The sequence below is a fragment of the Zootermopsis nevadensis genome, unplaced genomic scaffold (assembly GCF_977971745.1).
Source record: "Zootermopsis nevadensis isolate Lab colony 2312 unplaced genomic scaffold, Znev_1.0 Znev_ptg000024l, whole genome shotgun sequence".
NCBI lineage: Eukaryota > Metazoa > Arthropoda > Insecta > Blattodea > Termopsidae > Zootermopsis > Zootermopsis nevadensis.
Window position 1 is genome coordinate 14331441 of NW_028259156.1, and position 20993 is coordinate 14352433.

The window sequence follows — 20993 nt, forward strand, 5'->3', positions numbered from 1 at the left end:
ATTTTGTTAATTTACAGCTGACTGTACAAGTAGTATGTCCAATTACGCATTTAAAGTGTCTTGACAGGCAAGTGGGGGAATTTGAAACGTTGATTCAATAATCTGGTCACATATACATTCGTTCACAGTGAAGTGAAGGTTGGAATGTTACTGTATCTTTACTCCATACTTCGCCTGGCTTATTCAGATCCCTGTGGTCGCTTTACATCCACTAAGTTATGCCGACACTTATGAGGAACGACGAGACATGATCTTAAAATTTACCACCCAACGTAGAGAAAGCCGTCTTCTTCCCACAGTTAAACAAAAATCATCATCACTTTATTTAAAATTTAACTCCTCGGTAAACCCCAAATGTGGGAACATCGTTCGAGTCCTCTAAATCAGGCGCGTGGAACGTCCGGTCAACGGGATTTTTTATTTCATAGATGACGTTTTGTTTTAAATCAAGAGTCGCTACATCATGAAGAATTATAGACCACTAAGACAAGTAAGATTTGAAGTTCTCACGGCGGTGAGTACGAAGATGGCGGTCTTCGGAGTTGTAGCGCCATGAAGTCTGGCAGAAGTTTACCGACGTCTCTGAGGTTCTTGCTGCCTCCAACATCGGGGTGATGAGGTCATCACCCTGATGACGGAGGCAGCAAGGACCTATACGATGCTGGTAAACTTCTGCCAGACTACACGGCCATCTTCAAGCAGCGATAAATGTTAACTCCTTTCACTAAAATGGCTCTGATGTTAACACGAAACCTACCAAATGTGTAGAATAGGTGCTCTGGCAAGGGGTTGAGTCGGTCGGAACGCAAGGCTGACCATACATTTCTGTTTCTTGCTTATGGTTGAACAGTAAATAAACTCAAATAACAATGTGATGAGAAGAATAAATGAAACTTGGAGAGTATAATAAGTAAGAAGAGGGCAGCGAATTCAGCGTAACGAAAACCTACACTGTTTACTCTCTTCAACACACAGTCCTATAAGATGAAACCAAGGAGACTTATCAACTCTACTTACTGTAGTATGTAATATTTCGATTCAAATGACAGATTTTATTACTTACGGGGCAGAAACGTTGCTGGGCACGAAGAGAAAGGGCGCAAATGAATCCGAGCGTGTTAACCTAGGAAAATCAAGAGAGAGCAATTAGAAAATGTGTAGGATCTTAGTACAGTTACGTAATACTCAGGAAGCCTATTATAATACAAACAAAACTTCGTAATTAAGATATTCCATGAACAACAGGATTCTGATGACAACAGACACGTAGGGAAAGTTGAGACTAGTGAAATAAAACTTATTTTAATTACGAAATCTCTTGGAATACATTCATTACTTTACTTATGTCAGAATTGTCAATAATTTCTGTAAAGATGTACAGTATTAGTTTTCTTATCGGCATTCATCTGGTTCGGGACGGGGACCAGTGGCAGGCTTTTTTGAATGCGGTTATGAACATTCGGGTTCCATAAAATGTTGGGAATTTCTTGATTGGCTGAGCGACCGTTGGCTTCTCAGGAAGGAATCGGCTCCATGGAGTAAATAAGAGCATTGGGTATCAATATTAATAGAACAATTGGTTGTGATTTTTTGGACGACGTCGCGTGTCACTTCCAGGAAATGAGATTTAATTATATCGTTCCTACAGCTGGATGCTGAAATGGAGGAGGACCGCTCTGTTAGTGCCGACATCCATACTTGAAGAAGGGCGCTAACATATTCCCGAGCCGTCGAATTCCTAGTATTGAGATCGAACACAGACATGCTTTCATCACCAATCGGAGCGAAAGACGACCAAGACAATATTTGTATTTCTTCAAAGCGTAATCTTTCTGCTCGTGGATATTGTATTTCGAGTTTAACACAACCGAAACTCAAAGTGTACTGCTTCCGCCCACCAGGGCCTCAGAATACCCACCGCAACCGAACCACACTACATCAATTGTCCTCCTTTACGTGCTAAGGCCAATGATCTCACTTTAATCTCATTAGAGAGATTCCTAATGGCCGGTTCCCCGGTGATACGAGATTCTATTAATGTTTGTTCGCCTGATGTAAGTTTTACAGTTTAATTCGTGTATGCCTGCTATTCAACAAATTCTATGGTGAAGTGGATTGTAATTTAATGTGTTATGATGCCCATAAACTTACTTTTATAGAACACCCCAGCACATTAGACTGCACTCCTGTTCCCTTATCGGAATTCCCAGCTTCAAATCTCGTCGTGAACGTCTGCTATCTTGATTTCTCAGTCCCTCCACATAAAAGGTGAGAAGGGCCATGAAATAGACCACTACCACTTCCTTCCGTAAAAACTCCAGAACGGCTGACCACATTTTCATGAACTTCTAAAACGCTGGCATATCAGATTACTGCATACCGGTGTCATACTTTTTATCCATAACCTCACACAATTAATAGTCTAAAAAATTAGTAATAGATCGGTAGACTGCATTACATACACCAACAACACACAGTGTGAGAAACCTTTTTAATGTATGAATTCGCCCTTTTTCTATATTCCTTGTCCATGCCCAGATTGTGAATGGACCTTTAATAATGACTCTGTTTTCGATATTCGAGTTCGGGGAAGTTGTCTACAAAGATCTGAACTGGTAATCAGGCGAAACTTTCTGCAAAGAAATGCACTGCACCCATAGTCCAGGTAGGTGCATATTGGACTTCGACTTGGGTTGAAAGAGAACGCAAGGTAGTCTCAGACCCTCACTTGCCCCTTCTTTGCCCGCATAAAGAAAACATGTAACTCGGTTATTTATGTAGGAGCGGAGCATGAGACTCTGGACAGCAACATGTGCCACAAAGAAGACAAACAAGCCATGCAGCTTTTCAGCCAGACTTCCAGTTGTTCCTCCCTCAGGGATGTTCATCCGTCTCTTTCACTCTGCAAAGAAACAGTCCTTCCAGTCTCTTTCGCTCAACTATCGGTTGTGTCCGGTAATATTCGGGTCGGATCGACAGCACTGCCGGAGTTGCTTAGTGCTGTATTATTTGTGCCGTCTGCCATCCATTGCCACCAACTGGAGGAACAACCCCGTTCCTTTACCCCCTCCTGGAGAAACTTTGCTCAGTCTCGGTTCTTTTCTTGTGCCGAAACTTGCGCGCGCATACAGAACTCTTCTTTGTTGTCTTGTCTGTTGGTGTGGGTGGACCGCCGGAGTAGGACGAGAGTTGGTCCGCTGGACTGTATGTGTTCGTATCGGCAACACGTGCGGATAACTGCTGGTGCTGTATGTGTTCGTGTCGTCTCCAGGTGATGTTGCTTAGTGTCGTGCGAAGTGTTTTCTTAGTTTTTAGTTGCAAAAAGACGTCTCTCCTAAACGTGAAACGTTTCTGTGTCTGGTTTTGTTACTAGTGAACAGACACGAAATGTTATGGTGTCGTAAGAAACACAAAATGTGTTGCTGATTACCTGAAGACCTAGGAAACCCCCTTATTCTTGCCCCTACAAGCATCCAGCGTCGTGCTGCATGGTGAGAATTTTTCATTGTTTGTTTCTTCTGAGGTCTCTTGCTTTACAAGACGCTGTTCTTTTCATGTTTTGTATGGGTTCTTATGTATATTTCCTTTAGAATTGGTGGTGTTGGGGTCTGTACAGCAATGCGTTTCTTATCCCTCAAAGACAACTGGAATGCAGTCTCCCTGCCGCCCGATGGATAAAAACAGTAGATGGTGTCGTTGGATGCAAGCTGGCACAAGTTTGGTACACTCCCTCCCAGTAGACACTTCTAACAAGCAGACTGACATGCATGTCTAAATAAATACTACTAACAGTCTCTTCTGTGAAGTTTCCGAAATTATTTCCTTACACTTCACGAATTCCACTCAGTCTCGTTCCCACTATTTTCAATCACTTTGACATTTAAATTCTCTCTGATCTTTAGAATAAATATTTACTTCGTGACCGATAATAAAATATTTATTATTTGCAAGTCACGTATATGAGTTTCTATTCTGCTCAATTGAATAAAAATTTTCTTGGATATTATCCATCGTCTAGTAAATATAAAACGTAGAACGACGTTTCGGAGATGGGACTCTATCTCCGTCTTCAGGTTCCTACACAGTTGGGCCCACTAGACAGAGCTAATCCCTATCTCCGAAACGTCGTTTTACGTTTTATATTTACTAGACGATGGATAATATCAAAAAAAAAAAAATTATTCAATTGACTCTTCACCATCGTCAAGAAGTTTTAGATCTGATATTCTATTCTGCTGTCCATAATTGCATGAGAATCAGCTAGAAGCACCGTGACTTTGTCAGGTTGGTACCTGAAACAATGTATCTCAACTTAAAATTGCTGTTTTTCCCCCTAATATTTCCTGTGCTGATTATAATAAATACGCATCTGCAATCTCTTTTGCTCCATTAAATTAATTTAGTTAATTTGGTTTATTAATTAATTTACAACTCGGAAATCAATCATTATCTTTTATTTCGAGGACTTTCCAATGAATGTATCCCATAGTTCCATAGCTGTGAGTAAAGAAATGACCATTTATTTGAAACAATCAGTCAAAACTTGTGTCCAAGTCACCTACTAAGAAATTTGGCCGTAATACACAACTGCACTTATTAATGTCTGGAAATATTAATCCACAATCGTTCTATATCGTCGTATAACAGGATTGGATTATTAATAGTTATGATCTACTTTTAAAGTACTATCCCATTTGCTCGGATGAACTAAGTAAAACCAAGAAATTCATCAAGCAGGATAGCCGGTCTCCGGGTCGAAATTTGAATCCGGGACCTTCCGAATATGAAACAGAAATTCTAACCACTTGGCTGCGACATTCGGCGCATCCGGTCCAGAAAACCTCGGCTGAAATTACAAAAATTTCAAAGTGACTTTATTTATTTCAACCACCTTGGTTATCTTTCGAATAACACAGCAGAGTCCACTTGGAGACCCACTGCAATGTACCACAGTGTGAACATGTGGCTACTTGCTTGATTTGTTCAGAAGCCGAAGGACCGCATGATCGAATATCCTTGCATGTTCAACTACAGTTCCCTTACACCATTTAACAAAACGACGAATTCTATGTCATGCACCGAGAAATTACAAAGACATCACTCACTTACTTTATTTTACGATTGCACCAGTACAAATCTGTAAATATTTTACGCGCCCGGACATTGATTTGTAGAAAATGAAACGTTTGACAAAATCGCCTTTCAATTTTATTCAGAAAAGTTAAATTTACTGCGCGTTAAAAGATATATACACATGCATACACACATATTGTCAGAAACTTTAGAGGAACCGTATGATAAAACTGCCAACTGAGAGGTTTGTAGATATGTTTGAAAGCTTCGGAATTACTTACAGTCTATTAGCATTCTCGGTTTATTTAATAGCGTTTCATCACACATTCCTTCGAGTTCCTTATTCATTCTTCCATTTAACGCTCTATGGCCTATTCAGCTTGAAAATTATCCTTAAATAATCCAGGAATCGAAGATGATTGTCGTCTGGAATACCGCGCTTTGTAGTCTTGTAGAAGTTTACAGACGTTTCAGAGGCTACCTCCATCATCGCCCTTGTGATGGAAGTAGCAAGCACCTCTAAAACGTCTACCAGACTACATGGCGGAATGTCCCAAAATACAGTCGTCTTCGTGCTCGCGGTCATGAGAGCCGAAAATCTCACCAATCTAAGAATGAATCAACCAATCAGTCAAATAATCAATGAGTCAGTCAGTTTTTAATTCCCCTTTTGTACTTCGCTGTCGACCCAAGTCGATCCATCATGCTGTGCACATCGATTTACTTTATGTATAACTTGTTATTACTTTTGGGCGAGGTTAAGAACCACAGTTACCAGGAGTATAGAACCTGCTTTGCAAACAACACGAGAAAAATATGCAAAATATTTATTTGATTAGTACTTACTGTATGTCGTATTGACATACTCTCTTTAGCCACCTGGCACTATCTGGCAGCGTGCCGGTTGCAGCTTGTAATATAACATATCTTTTATTTGTAACAAATACGTGACATGAAACACTTTATACCACTCCTGACATCGTGTCTCTTTGTGACTTCCTTTCCTGAATAGATTAAGCAAAAACTATGCAATATTTCACTGTGATTAATCATGTTTCCTATTGCTATCTCATTACTTTCCGCCCACACGCATTATTTCTCCATTCTTTGCACACTTCCCTTCTCACGTAAAGATAGAATTGTACTACCCACCCTTATTCACTTTTGACAATAAAACGAATTTTCATTAAACTTGGTAATGATGTGATGTAATGGAAAACAAATCTTATGGAAATGGGGTTTCAGGGGGTGGATTCGATTCTGGCTCTTGTGAACGCGGTAATGAACTGTCCGGCTCTAGAAAAAGGATGGGAATTGCTTAAACTAACTAACTAACTAACTAGATGGCTTACCGAACCCGAAGGTTCATCACCGAATTAACCAAAGCCCTCCACCGGACCCTGTCCTGGGCCAACAAAATCCAGTTTCCTTCAACTCCTATCTCGGATAGATCCCGCCTGAGATTATCCTCCCATCTACGTCTAGGTCTCCCCAGCGGTCTCTTCCCTTCAGGTTTCCCAACCAGTACCCGGTGCACACCTCTTGTCCCATCCATGCGCGCTACATGTCCCGCCCATCTCACTCTTCTCGACTTAATCACCCTCACAATACTGGGGGAGCAGTACAGATTTTTAAGCTCGTCATTGTGCAGTTTTCTCCACGCCCCATCGTCTTCCCTCTTAGGCCCAAATATCCTCCTCAACACCCGATTCTCAAACACCTGCAATCTGTGTTCCTCCCTCTGAGTGAGAGACCATGTTTCGCACCCATACAAAACAACAGGCAAGATTATTGTTTTGTATACTTTAATTTTCAGGTTCTTAGAAATCAGACGGGAAGACAAAATATTTTGGACTGAGAAGTAGCAAGCATTTCCGGAATTTAGTCTCCTCCTAACTTCCTCACAAGTATCATTTTGATTTGTTATTGTTGTTCCCAAATATTTGAACTTTGTAACCCTTTCAAAGGATTTATTAGCTACCCTAAGATAATTTTGCCCGCCTGTCTTCTGATGACGAGATACTAACATGTACTTAGTTTTTTCTGAATTTACTTCCAGCCCCACTTGTCTACCAGCCTCTAGTAAAACTTCTGCGTTCCTCTTTATTGTATTTATATCGTCCCCCAATAAATTAACATCATCAGCATATGCCAATAGCTGATGTGTCCCGTTCAATTGCAAACCCTCCTGCCTACCTTGGACCTTCCTGATGGCGTATTCTAGCGCAAAGTTAAAGAGCAAGGGAGACAAAGCATCTCCTTGTTTTAGACCGTTCTTGATGAGGAATGTCTCAGATACATATTTACCTACTCGAATTTTGCTGCAGGTTTCATTTAAGCACATTTTTATTAGACCCACTAGCTTCTTTGGTATACCAAATTCAATAAGAATATTATATAGCACTTCTCTCTTCACAGAGTCATAGGCTTTTTTGAAATCTATAAATAACTGATGTACAGTCCCACCGAACTCCCATTTTTTCTCTAGTATCTGACGAATGCAAAAGATCTGATCAATCGTTGATCTGTTTCGTCTGAACCCACACTGATGATCCCCAATAGTTTCATTCGCATATGGGGTTAATCTTGCCAAAAGAATGTTGGATAGAATTTTGTATGAGGTTGATAGCAGCGATATTCCTCGGTAATTACCACACTCAGTCTTGTCCCCCTTCTTATAAATAGGAATAATTATGGATTCCTTCCATTGATGTGGCATCTCTTCCTTATCCCAAATTAACTGAATAAGCTTATGGATCCTCATATGCAACCCTTTGCCACCTGCTTTAATTAATTCGGCCGGAATCTGATCAATTCCTGGAGATTTATAACTTTTCAACTTCCCAATGGCTAGTTCCACTTCATCTAAGCTAGGTTCTGGCACCAACAGTTCAGCTGTATGCATTTTAATCTGTCTAATATCACCAGTATCATGAACATTTAAGAGCTCGCTAAAGAAATTTTTCCACCTATTCACAATTTTTATTGGATCTGCAAGCAAATTGCCACTATCATCCTTTACCAAATTAGTCTGGGGTTGATATCCTTTCTTAAAGTTATTAATGCCTCTGTACAGGTCTCTGATGTTTTTTTCCTTATTATTTGTCTCAAGTTCAGCAATTTTGCCCTTCAGGTATTCCCTTTTCTTAGTCCTAAAGGTTCTACTAGCCTCACGTCTCACGTTACATAGATTATCCGCATTTGTTTTGTTTGGGTTCTGCAACCATTGAAATTTTGTTTGCTTCCTTCGATCTATTAATTTTGAACATTCTTCATCAAACCACGGTTTATTTTGCTTTCTCCTGTAGTATCCTAGTTTCTCTTTTGCTGAAATTTTGATGCAGTTTCTGACATTTTCCCACTCCCTGTTGATGTCCACACTTTCATTATCCTCATTTGTCTCTAAAATTTGAAACCTATTCGAAATTTCAACTTGATATTGTTCCTTTGCCTCTCCCTCACTTAATTTTTTCAAATCAAATCTTTCTGTGTCAAAATTTTGTTTAGTTCGTCTACTTACTGAAAGCCGCTCCCTCACTTTTGCTACCACCAGATAATGATCAGTGTCGCAATCTGCTCCTCTGAATGATCTCACATCAATTACATTTGTCTGCCTTCTCTTATCTACTAAAACATGATCTATTTGATTGTGTGTTCTGCCATCTGGGGAAGTCCAAGTGTATTTATGAACATCACGGTGTGGAAATTTTGTACTTTTTACAATTAAATCTTTTGACGTAGCGAAGGTCACTGCTCTGACGCCATTATCATTACTAAGTGCATGGAGACTCTCGCTGCCTATTGTGGGTTTGAAGACATCCTCCCTCCCAATTTTTGCATTGAAATCTCCTAGCAGAATTTTCATGTGATACTTGCCAAATGTATCAAATACTGATTCCAATTCTTCATAAAAGCTATCCTTGATATCATCGCTTTTGTCTTCAGTTGGGGCATGAACATTAAGGACAATGATGTCGCACCAACGTCCTTCCAAAATTACGTAAGACAACCTGTCACTAACAAATTCTACTCTCTTAACTGCTGCCCTAATTCTGCTATGAACAAAAAAACCCGTCCCTAGCTGATGATTGTCATTCCCCTTTCCATAGAAATTGCTTAAACACCTGAGCGAAATATTATCTTCTCAAGAAGGACTTTTCTCCATGAAATTAGTTCGTTAGTCAGTCAGTAAGTCACGCTAGTCTCTGTACAGAGGCAAACTTTTAAAGGAAAATAAGTATCGTAAGTTATTTCCAGATCTTCACACATTAGTTGTGTCTTCTAAGGAAATATTTTTGTCCATCTGTGTAATGCCTACATTTTACAAATCCAGTTTTGCGTCAGGAGTGGAAACAGGGTAAGTGTTAGAATCACCGACCTAAAAATGCTAATACCTTTTTTAAATGGACTTGTGCTAATACAAATTAGGATTGCTCTGTCCTAATAGAGAATTAATTTCTTTAGACATATTGTGCCCTTTCAATTAAATCTGAACTTACTTCGTACGTTGCCAGAAATTTTAGAGGTACTCGAACCTCTAAACTTCCTCGCTTTGTACAGTCAACATTTGAAATTAGCAGTGGTATTGTGTTCATCATTTGTATCTTCCGTAACTGTATATACAGCTTGCACCCAGCTGTAGACTTACAGGATGACAAATCCCACAGTTGCACAACCCGGAAGGTGAACCTTGATAAAGAACGAACACTCGAAACCCACTCCAGTATCGCTTGTTACAACAAGACTAATAATTTTATCTCGTTTTATGGAATATACCTCATGATTATGACACATGCTTTGTGGGGAATTATTGGATTTTGTTAATATGTTGCAAGGTTTATCAAGTCGTACCTGTCATAATTTCCGTCAAATTTTAAATATCTGATTTAATCGTTTTAATGCCATGAACGAGTTATATCGGTTCCAAACGCAGTCCTGGTCTGGATTTATTTTGTTCTGGAGACGTGAAACAAACATGCCGCACACTATTCACAGTCAACTATTCATTGATTTCATAAAAGCAGAAATGTTACTGTGGGTATGTATTAACATAAGACGATTTATTTGAATAAAAGCCTGTGCGTAAAGGTTCATATAACAGCAGTAGAATTAAATAATATTTATTATATTGGGAGTTTCCTTGTGATTAAAACGGCCGGAGAGTGAAACTGACCTCCATGTAATGATGAGATTAAGAATGACAGGAATTTTTACCTCCGTTCCACCATCATGGCGTGGTGATTGAACACAAGAGAAGCTTCACCTAAGAAGTTGTTACAATTGTTCTTATAGGCTTATCCCTCAAATGCATGTTCCAAATTCCAGTCAGCGAATTCCGAGACTTCCTGCATGGGAGTGTTTTTAGCACGGACTTCCATCAAGCAGACCCGAGTTCGAGATACGACTAGTAAAGACGATTGTTTGTCAAGGTTGACATGTATTTTTTCTCAACAAACATACTTTTTATCAGTTCCAACTTTCAAATCCTTTTAATCTTAAAAAGTGTTACAAATACACTGAGAGACGTGCAATTTAGAAATGAGTTCAACAACAAATAAGTGTATTATTAATGACCATGTTCTGCAGAGTTCAAATTGAAGAAGGAACCAGATATATAAAGAAAAATGATATTAGACCACCAAATGTGGTTCGGATTGTATTATTTTTGTGCAGATATTTGTGAACTATTCATAATCCTTACATTATTATGGGAACGTATTCTGGTTATGTTATTAGACGATAACTGGGGTACGAAAAATATATGCTGTCACACGTTTAGGCCTACCTTTCTTGGATTCTACATGATCATATATTTTAGTTTTATCTGATGGAGAACATTGTAAGATACGGTGACAGTGCGTGTTTGTTGAGCCCATTAAGAATCAAACCTTCCTAAAATACTGCTATGAAAAAATGAATACGACGGAGAAGATATAAGAAAAATAGTTTTAAAAAAAGTTCTGTGACAAGTAGTGGTAGTTAATGTGTTGACGACTCTTAGGAGTGGATTTGGGTTGCAGCCAGCATTAGAATGAAACCTGATTAGACATTCACGGCTGGTAGAGCAGCTGACTTAAGGTAAGGATACAACTACAGTCGTAATTAGTGCTCCAGCGATGATTCTTGAACGCTAATGAGCAGAAGCGTTACCACTTTAATTAGGGCTTTATTAACAAATGCTACGTACTATTTTATTCCACCTTGGGCGTATTAAAGAAAACATGAATGACAATACGGTTTAAGTAATGTAAAGTACCAACATTCAAAAGTAAACAATAATATTGTACGCTTATAGAGTATGTAATGAAATTTACTTACACAAGTATACCTGTTATATGAATATATATATTTGCACATCGAGGGGCTCCATAATTTGTATTCTTCACAACATACTATTAGGTAAAGTCAAAAAGAAAGAAAAGAATTGGGCATGCAGGGTGCACGACGAAATGAGAAATTGGTACAATTTTTTTTATTGGGAAGCCTGAACAGACCTGGGCACAGATAAGAAGATAATATTAAAATCGATCTTAGGAAACCTTGATAGGAGAATGTGAATTGGATTAATCCTGCGTCGAGATAGGAACCTGTGACGGGCTCTTGTGAACACGGCGATAAACCTTCGGTTTCCATAGAAGGTGGGGAATTTGCGTACTCTTGATCTCTCAAGAAGGACTCTGTTCTATGGAATGTTTTAAACTCACTGGTTTAAAGAAAATAACTCATACAGACCAATTATCATCGGCGATTGGACTAGGACAACTACGATGTCCTCTCCTGTAAGTTTTCTGGGAGAGGGTTATTTCAGACATCAGAATTTGAAGTGGGTGAACTGTAATGCGTGTAGGATAAATACCATTAAATCAATATAGTACTGGCTACAGGCCGATGTTGCGGCGTTCGATTCCCGACAAGGAAATGACTTTCTGTTCACTATCACGTCAAAATCGATTGTGCTTCCACGCAGCTGCTTATATCAAAGGTGTTGTGATTCTATCCCCGTGAATAAATCTCCCAAAATATCTGATATACAACACCTGCAGACATCCTCTATAATCAGGAGTGGTCATTGCCTGGATAACAAACGCGCAAGTATGACCTTTTCGTTGGCCATCTCTGTCTCCATTAGTCAGGAACAGAACCAACTCTGAAGGATCCGTCAGGTGAATCTCTTGCTCATGACTAGGCATTGAAGCAGATCAGAATCGTGTTTGTTGCTGCAAATAGGATATTCTGACAAAGCGAATTTGTAGTTGGTCTGTCGTTAACACGTTCGTCCATGCGATTCGAGTTTGTTTTTGTTACTTCTATTCTGTCGTTACCATGGGCAACAAGGAATGCTTCAATTGACTGAAAACGGAACAAATAAAAACTTGATGAATCTCAGGCACAGAGCGTAGCATCAAGTTTATTTTCCACTGGAATTTGCTGTTTTCTTGCTTCCCTGGAATTTCTCTCATGAAGTACAGATTTATACATCCGTTCTAATTTAGTGAAGACCACCTTTATCGATGAAGCTGCATAGTTATTAGAATTCGTTTCGTCGACTCAAGGGCGATTGGCCTGGGAACGATCGGGCAAAAGAAAGGGACAGAGTAGAGTGAAGAATTTGATGTTCTCACTGCGGTAAAAGTTGTCCCTGGTACTTATTAAACACCACGCCATGAAGACGTATGGGGCAGTGGAGTTTCTGAACTGTGAAATCGTGTGGTCTTCATGGTACCTTGAAGATGGAGGTGATACATTCATCCGAAACGCTTGTAACCTTCTAGTGCCAGTCTAATAAGCTGCTTTCTTAATGCTGAAACACATCTAACGGATTCTCAGTAACTAAACAGTACCTAATATTGTGAAAATGAGTTCCTTTTCTGTTGTAAGAAAACTTAAAAATTTTAATTGATATATAAACTAAAGATACACCAATAGAAATATAATAAGTCTGCATATAGCATAGTAAAGACAGTTCTTGTTAATTGCAGATGAACTTATTAAGAATTACGTTTACTCTGAAATCATGACCATCTGTAACCTTGACGTTTCAACGATTTTACTTATGGAGGTCAAGTTACTGAACTGAATTTCTGCATATAAAAGAAAAATAACGAACGTTGCTAAGTACAGAAGCAAACAGCAATAACTGAAGCTGTCGCTCATTTCGCGGATGGAAACAGACCATCAAAAGAATACATTTATTTCCGAGCTTTGTCAAGTTAATAGTATTCCTGTTGGTCTACGAATACGCCCAGTCTGAGGTTTCTTTCACTTTCTTCCCCGTGTCCACTTAGCTAATGGGTTGTTTGTATCACGTATGAAGCACAGAATGGGCCCCGATGGCAGTGTGCAATCATTAGGACGTACATCAAGACCTGTAAAACAGAAACCGCTGTAATAATCTACGGAGGAGACGACAGAGGAAACAGGCACTTCGTTTCTGGTCCGGTTATGGAATCGTATGGGAGTGTCCGTAAGACAATTTGAAGATATGACTGGCTGTGTACTTTACGTAAAAAATGTGCAGTCAAATTCATAATAACCAGACAATAATTTACATTTAACTTAGCGTTACGAGAGAAATGACTGGGGCAGACATTTAGAACTTCCTTGCTCTGAAAAACTGAGCGCCACGACACATCCTGAGGATCGACGTTAGATATTTAGAATCCAATTATACTCTTAGCTAATATGGGCCACATAATGAACTAAACTTTAGTGATAAAACCGAAGGCGAGGATGTAGAATGGATTTATCTAGCTCAGAATAGGATCCAATGGCAGGCCAATTAACTGCTCGAGAAGGACTCTACTTTCTCCGTGGAATAAATTCGTTTAATTGAATCTGGGAACGAACTTCCACTGCGAAAGGCTGCAATAAAGCAACCCTGTCTTTCCCATAAGTTAAGCGACGCTGAGGGCCAGACAGACCGACCTAGCAACTGGAACTCGGAACGAGACAAAGCAGTTGAGATCCTTTCGAGGCCACTTTTGTAACTTTACCTGGAGCAGCACTGTGTGAGGTTCCTCTGCAAACACAGAACTTCAAGCAGCGAAAAATAAACTTTCTTCCGAATGGTTTTCTTTGTAGTAATATGATATATTATATCAGTTGGCATTTACTGTTGTATCATCAAGACTGAAACTGCGTCATCGTCAAGATTCAAAATGACGCGACTCCTTTCCCACTGACGGTGCTATTACAAGTTGTGGATGGTTTCTGTCCAGCATGTAGCATTTTGATGCTGGTTAACTTTTAATTATTTTAGGATTATCTGACCTTTGGTTCTCCACTTAAAATGTGACAATCACGATATGTAAGGTAGGGTCAACTTCAAATCCAGCTCATGGTATAAATGCTTATCCACGATTTTCTATGTTGTATTGTCCTGTGTAGGTAGGTGTCCTGTGTAGGCAGAGACACTGTAATGTGCTGGTCGCCCACCCATGCACCTACCAAATATTTAAGGACTCGATGCTTCAAAATTCTGAATAGGAATATTTCGGAGGGCCTAATCCTTGACAGCAGAAGAATTTTAAAAATAAATTAATGTTAGTCTTCTACGCTTTTCAATAAAAAAACTTAAACAACATTCCTAAATTAAAAACTAAGTATTGCATAAGTTACTTATATAGCATTATCATTACTAGTAGTAGTAGTAATAATAATATTAATAATAATATTGTTATTGGTACAGGTCTTTGTTTCGTAAATCAAAAATATTCATTCACGAAATATGAATGTTTATTTACTCACGTTCTAAAACAGAAACAGAAATAAAACTACCACAGTACATCAGTAAAGTAATTAGGCGTTTTAACAACCTGTGTTGTGCTGTATAACCTTGTTCTGAACACGCAACAAAAAAACATTTTCTTCTTCCGTCAGAACTAGGAACAGGTTTGTATATTCTTTAAGCCAGTTCGTCTCTGTTCTTGAGTGTATTCTGTTTTTTGCACTCGTCAGTTTTCTTGTACCAGTTTCCGAAACGTCGTTTTTGATCTCGTCTTTCAGAATTTCTGTGCATGTGTCGTCTTTCGTCTTCTGGGTTGTAACTTAATGTGGACTTATAGGTAGACAACAATGTTTCGGAGTAACATTCTGCCTCCATCCTCATGGCATTAGCGCAGAAGACCAAATTCGACATCTTCATAGTCTCAAGAACTCGTTCTTCGTCTGTGAGACCAAAGACGAATGCATTATGTCATGGAAATGAATCGCCATGCTTTCCAAAGTTCCAGCACTGGATATATTTGAGTGGTCTGTCGAATTTATCACCCTGGCCGTTGATTCAGTCCCAGATATGTCCAGGAGACGAGGGGTGGCGATGGAAAAAATTCCAAAACAAAACCTCCAAGGATATACCCGCAATTTTAATACACCAGAGAGGCGTCTCACAGTACAAAAATTAATGTTTTTATGTTGGCTTTCAAGGTGGATAGAATCGTTGGGGTCTTACTTTCACACTTAGTTTTATTATCACGTTAAATTTCTATTCGACGCCAAATAATTTCGAAGGCTAATGTAGAGCAAAACTAATCACACCGATAATACAAAAAAACAAAGCTCTAAGAATCAAGGGATGTTGCACCTTAAATTTTGTGAATAAATCTAGTGATTGTTGTTACAATAATAACGATGGAATGTTCTTTTGATACATTCTTTGTTTATAACGCAATAATATCTTAGCACTTACTAAGATAAACTCATTTAACTACAGGAACTTCACCATCTTTGTGTCTCGCGAAGTGCACCCACTGGGAACAGACGTTCCAATCTCCCCTCACCCCTCTCGTACTTCAATGTCAACTCTTCTGCCTCGTAACTGAGGAAGAAGTATTGTCCTTCTGGTGCGTACAGTAGAGGGCACTTTTCGATTCTACACTGAATAACGTGCTTTCAGTTATCTCTGACAAATTAACAGATACGTGAGGTTAAAGGACTTCAGTCTACAACCAGCTGATAGAAAATTACATACATGTGTATTGAGTGTAAAAGAACATCTGTCCTCCGGAAAAAAAAACAAGCCAACGTGCTTAAAATGTGATGCCAATTATTTTGAACATTTGACTGAAACTGTCAGAGTACGAATTGCCGGTGTTTTAAAAAGAGAATTATCTACCTGCTAATTAATCTACCTGTCTTCAATAGGCGCAGCAGAACAATAGGGCGTGAGATCAAAAGGCTCAAAATTCACTAACAAGTAGCTGTTCCAAAGCAGATGTCATTAAATAAAGTTACCAATATTTCATTGATCCCTAAGTACACATTTTATTACAGCAATTTCGCTGTTAACTCTTGGACCTAAACTGACAAATACAATTGATGGGCGTGACTGAACATCACAGTGCTAACGAGCGGGCAGGGAACTGAGACCCCAAAAATAAAATTCGTAAGTAGGATTTGAGGTTTTCACGGCGGTGAGTAGGAAGATGGCTGTCTTCTGGGTTTTAGCGACGTGTTGGTAGAAGTTTATCGACGTTTCACAGGTAATTGCTGCCTCCATCATTAGGGCGATGACAGCCACCTTCAAATAAAATTTGATCTGTTCAACCCCTCTGGTTTGATGTTGTATTTTTGTTACACAGCTCGATTGCCAGGGTTATGGCTTCCGACACCCTGCAACTCTTACTGAGGAAGGTGATAGGACCGGTTCTGGCCGTTGCTCGCACACAAGATGCATCCCGCAGACACAAACAGGCTTTTTCTTCCCACTCCTTTGTTACTTTCCCGACAATGGCACCATGTTCTGACCGGTTCTGGGGACTACCTAGCGTCTTTTGTAATTGGTAACACTGGCTCTTTCTAGGCAGGTGAAGTGGCCGAAGCGTAAAGCTGGCTACTGACATGTCGAGGTTAGGTATTGCTGAAACGTTACCTCCACTTCACAAATTTGTGTGGTATCGACTTGGTGGTATCAAAGAAAAATATATTTATTTATACTTCGTATGGAGCTTTCATGTAAAACGTAGGCATTTCATCTCTTCTCTTCATGAAATATATAGAATTAAAATTGTTGTCCTTGTAGAAACCCGAAATGTAAATTGCATGAACTTACTTATTGGTTATGGCATACGATTATCAGTGATTTTACTGAGGGCGTTTAATGCTGAACTAACAGGTTCTTCACATCGCCTTTTAAGACTATACATTATAAATTAGCACAACTCTGCAGTTTGACTGATCAGGACTACAATTTCATCATAATTTATTCAGACTTTAGTATTGGAACTTCGGTTCCACCCGATAGGTAAGACGGAATATTGTAGGTGGACTAAGGCGCGCGGGTGTGTTACAACAAAGTGAGAGTGGTTATATGACGTCACGTAGTTGCTGGAGCTGGATCGCAGCTGGAGTCGAGAGCAGCTGCAGCTAAACTAGTGATGAAAAATCTTTTGTCCGCCGGCCAGACATGACCCCACTTCCTAACAGTGCCGTACGTATGAGTCGTGGTTGCTTGGTCATGGCGAACGAAAAACTCCATTATCCTTGCCTTGGCTTTGCGTTCGATACGAGGCATCCAGGATGTACCGGGACGGAATTTAACGTGGGTCCAGGAGATGTATAGGCAGCTCTCACAAACGGGTACCTTCTTCACTAAATTGAGAAATTTCATTTCAGCTACCCGTATTTCAGTATAGTTTCTTTACTGTCCATCCTTCACTTCCGTACCATAACGTAGGTAGGTACTATAATTACTTTGAAAACTTAAATTCAGTTTCCTTCTTCGTTTTTTCTTTCAAGTTGAAATATATGGAATTTCCTCCTTGCATGTCGTCATTACATTTTAATTTTACAAGTTACTACATCCAAGCTCGTTAAGACATGACACATTTGACACTTTCAACTTTTTTTCTAAATGAATAGTTTCCGTTCAATTTCATTCCTTTGGGTTTCCTTGCAGAAATTTTAGAACTCTTACCAGAACACTTTCAATTCAGTTAATACAGAGGCATCTGTAATTCACACCCAGTTTCTTAAACCATTTTTATTATGACTGATGTTAGTTGACCATTTGTAACGAAGTAATGTGTAGCGGTTTCATATGGAAAGATTCAAAGAATCAGATTTTGTGGACGGGGGAGTCACTGAAACAATCACTTAACTCTAGTCAATAATTGGCCCAAACTCTTAATTATAATATTTTCTTAACCTCACATTAGGATCGTTACTTCTGGCACCGCTATCCATTTACACATTTTGCTTCGCCCTCGTGTTGGCCAATCCTGAAATCAGAGAATGTCGCTGAAAACTCAGGAGAGTCAGCCGGCTGTTAGCAGGCATTAATTTGAAGGCCTTCCTTTACCTGAAGGGTCTTCATAGCGGTCAAATGGATGCTTCAAACGTGATGAGTTTACAGCAGCATTTCGAGTGATACTACTTTGGATATGTTTTCTTTCTTAAGTCTCTCTTCCGCCTATTACATGTTCAGATTAATATCAAGACGTGTAAAATACTTAATTTGCCATTCGGCTTGATTGCTTAGTAAATAATCTGGCTTCAGGCCAAATATATTGAAAGTAATGGTGGCTGGCGCCTCTGGTATTCATTTCTTAGCGGCATGGAATGTTACGTATTATCACAGCATCACACTCTCGATGTTTGTTTTATGGATGGATAAAGTAACACGAGTGGAGCCAACAATTTTTCTCCCAGCGGGAGTCAAACCTGGATTTTCGAACATGTTCTGTAATTCGCTGCTATACGCTGACTAATAATTCCTACTATTTTTACTTTAATGATCAGAGCTTGAAATGCGATATAGGTGACGAGTACGAAGACAGCTGTCTTCTGGGATGTTGCGCCGTGTAGTCTGGTAGAATTTTACCGACGTTTCAGATGTGCTTGATGCCTCCATCATCAGGGCGAAAAACAAAACTTCATAATAAGAAGACCCAAAGCAAGAATTTAAAATGGCCAAACACCTCAGCCCAATAAGTAGGGTATGAAGAGTTTTTCGTAAAGTTTATTTACGGATCAGGGCAGATTGTTCTGCATAATTTTCATGGCTTTATTTGCTCAAATAAAACTATATAACAAGGGATAACGCGAATGTTCCGATGGTTTACAGAGCAGTTACGTGGAAGAAAGTAAAATCTGGAATTGTGAAAGTTCTAAAGTTCTGTGAAAAGTTCATAATTCACGAAATATAATGAAATTTTTGTCAGAGCTATTTAAAGGTTTCCCTTCAAATCGTGCAGCGACGATTTCGCTAATGAAAACGATTACGTGAATAAAAAGCAATCATAAGAATGAAACGAAATACTCCTTTCTTAATTATCAATTAATATTATTTATTAGCTTTCAGATAACAATATCCCAACTCCCTCACTCTTATAATTTATTTGAATTCGTGAAAATTTTGAGCATCTCGTGTTCAGTACTCAGCAATATTATATTTTATTTCTTATTTTCTTCTTCTGGAGTATATTTTATCTCACAGTGCAATCAAATGTTACTACTACCATTACAGTGAACAGTGTCTCAAATGTGTGAGCTTGTCTTAATCAGAACACATATACCCGCGTGTTCCCTTTTACCACACGTCGTAACAGTTTTAATTCTCACACCCATGTGACGTAATTGGAGTCGGACATGTTATTTGTCCGATAAAGTGTCACTTGATTGGCTGCTAATATCACAGTTCCTTTTAATAGGAGTAGTTACTTACGGAGATTGAAAGGCCCCACGCACTGCATAGAAGTAAGTGGCTAGCTTTACTCTCCGGCTGTCAACACCGAGAGAAGAGTCCCCGTATCAATCAATCAGACAGAAGAAGAATGGATAGCTACAGAGCCAGTCTGGAAGTGATGACGAAAAGAGAAATCCCTGCCCCTCGCGGGAACCGAACCTCGATCCTACTTTAAACATTTAATCATAGTTCTGCCGACCCATACACAGGAGAAACTGATTGACGGATTAATTATTTCAACAATCATGATTACATTTATGAAGAGAGAAGTTGCAATTTAAAAGAATTTCTGCTAAATAAATAGCCCAAGTTTTGATCAGCATATTTTCCCCATTTAATACCATAAAATTACCCTTGTACAAGACAAATTACAGAGTAATTACTAAGTAATTCTGAGGTGTTACTATTTTCGGGTTATCCCTAAACTTCTCAAGAAGTTCACCTTCGTTTGAAATAAGTAATTCGCTCCTTTTGATGGTCATTGTCCGTCCCACACAGTCGATTCTGGGTGATATATACTGATTATGATCAGAATGTCGTCTTTCGAATTTCTTTATGTTTCATGCAACATAATAAGTACGCCCGTCGTCATTGCATCCTGGTAAGGACGAGGAACCTTGAACCGAACTGAACGAAAGCAAGTCAAGTCAGGTATGAAGTCCCAACTGGCTTGTACCGTCACGGCCTTGATGTAAAGAGCCATAAGAGATTCTTTTTCGTCATCTTTTATTTCGTCTCTCCAGGCACTTTTTATCGTTATATATCATGATCGTTTTCCAATTCTGAAAGCCCGAAGGTTGTCAGTCTACACCTGCCCGCGCGCGCGGTGCGGTGGTCTGATTCATTAGCGTAGTCACCGTAAGGCTATAATTGATTGCCAGGCAAGGAGGTTACGCACGGAATGGAACACTTCAAATTTTGAACACTACAAAGACAAAGATATTACTCTGCAATTATTCGGGGCACGGGTAAAAGAATGAAAGAAACACTGATCATCGTCTGGACTGAGATTTAAAATTCTGTTCTGCAGTCCTAAAGTGATTGATTTACGATATTCATCATGGACGTGTGTGGTCAAAATATTTTCTTTTTCATAAATAACCATTACGTTAGATGTACATTTTTTCGAGATTTAACTAACGGCTTGTAGTCTTCTGGGTTGTGACGCCTTGTAAGCTTGTAGGTGATTACCAATATTTTAGAGGGCCGTAACGCCTCCATCTTCGGGTGGCACCGT

The 20993-nt window shown here is 39.3% G+C and overlaps 1 protein-coding gene across 4 annotated transcripts in view; it reads left to right on the top strand.

Moving 5' to 3' along the window:
* Dyrk2 (Dual-specificity tyrosine phosphorylation-regulated kinase 2) overlaps nt 1-20993 on the top strand; it is a 158269-nt gene that overhangs the window by 70797 nt on the left and 66479 nt on the right. Inside the window, exon 1 of one of the 4 annotated variants that reach the window (XM_087355347.1) lies at nt 3079-3491. The exons of the other annotated variants lie outside the window; for them this stretch is intronic. The gene's annotated coding sequence lies outside the window, so the exon portion shown is untranslated. Of the gene's footprint in view, nt 1-3078; nt 3492-20993 lie in introns of those variants that run through there. 4 annotated transcript variants of the gene reach the window in all.